Below are 1701 nucleotides of genomic sequence, written 5' to 3'. Positions count from 1 at the left end.
GCCGAGCCTTTGCGGGGAGGGTGGGTGGGTGGGTGGGCGCCCATGGGTGCTGGGGAGGGGGAAAAAGCCCTGGCAGCGCCTTCCCCCCCCCCGGCAGAATGGAGACTGGCACCGGGAGGCTCCTCTCCCGTCAGGCGGAGAGAAGGTAAAGGCAAATCAGGTGATCTCCGCTCCCAAATTAAAGGCGATGTTGGAGTTATTTTAAATTTTTTTACACGCATACTCAGGAATGCGCTTCCTCCTCCTCCTCCTCCTCCTCCGCTGGGATTGTTTCTAAATCGGGCTCATTTGTGGTTGATTGTACATAGAGTTTAACAAATTATTATTATCAAATTACTCCAGATTCTGCCATTGGAACCACAAAAGCGGCAGAGGAAGACTTTAAAAAGCGAATTTTCATGTGGGAGACAGACGAGGCTGGGAAGGCAGCAGCGTGCGCTGCGGAGCTGCAGCCTCCCTTCCCCCAGAAAGGTTTCCGAGGTAACTGTTTCCCCAAAATTAGCCTCCTGAGCAGAGAGTTAAAATCCCTCGGTCCAGCCTCCGCGGCTCCACTCACTTCGCTCAAGTAGCTTCAGGTTTAGAAAGAAATAGAGGGGCCGGGACAATGGGGCTCCGGGCCGGGTAAGGGCTGGGGGCTTTTTATTTTTTTTTTTTCCCTTTTTCCCCCCACCCTTGGAGAAAGAAATCTGCAGCCCTGCTTTTGGGAAAACACCGCCTGGTTCGTCAGGCAGGAGCGAGCTACCAAATACCGAAGAAATCTCGGGATTTAAAGTTTGAAATAAAGTTAAGCAGCGCAAAGGCATGCAAAAGATTTTTTTTTTTTTACTTTTCTTTCTTTTTTTTCCCTTTTTTTAATTTTTTTTTTTTTTTTTTAAAGAAAGAGTTTGGAAGAAAAAGATGCGAAGGGAATAAAGAACGGGTGTGAGTAAAAAAAAAAAAAAAAAAGAATAATATAAATATCTTTGCATTGCTTTTATTTGCACATATTGCCGATGTTATTGTTGATACCGCGGCTCCAGCCCGGGCTCATTCCAGATAATAAATACAGTAATTGGCAATTAATAAGCATTCCACTCCGGGCTGAAGGATGAATTGTTGCGGAGTCAATCGTTTCGAACAACTCGCTTAGAGTAATATCTTTCACGCTTTATTAAATCTATACGTCCACACACCCATCCCAGAGGAATCCGGGCGGATTTGGGAAGGCGCAGCGACCTCTCTTAAAACAACCCTACGTGAAAAAAAAAAAAAATAAAAAAAAAAAAAAAAAAAGAGGTAAAGCGCGGAAACAAAGCGGAGGCATCCGCGCTACTACCATCACCTCGAAAATACAGTGTGATTTTGGAATTTTAAATTTTTTATTTTTTTTTTAAGGGGAAAAAAAAGCAGAAAAGCCCTGAGGCTGCCTCTATTGTGTTGCGCCGGGGCGGTGGAGCCGCGGGCACGCCCGGGAGCGGAGCTGCGCGGTGGCTGCGCGTCCCGCCCCGGGGGTTTCTGAGGTTTTTGCGCGGGGGGTGTGCGTGTGAAATGTTGGGGTTTTAATGACATCACGGGCCCGCGGTGCCCAATCAGCTGGCGGGTGGCGGGGAGGGCTCGGTGGGGTGTTCCCTAGAATATTACCCTCCGCGGCGGCGGCGGGGCCGCGAGTGCGGAGCCCGGGGAAGGTGGGAGCCGCACGGAGCCCCGGGGCTCCCCCCGCCT

The sequence above is a fragment of the Calidris pugnax genome, unplaced genomic scaffold (assembly GCF_001431845.1).
Source record: "Calidris pugnax isolate Ruff unplaced genomic scaffold, ASM143184v1 scaffold335, whole genome shotgun sequence".
NCBI classification, from domain to species: Eukaryota; Metazoa; Chordata; class Aves; order Charadriiformes; family Scolopacidae; genus Calidris; species Calidris pugnax.
This window is presented reverse-complemented; position numbering follows the sequence as displayed.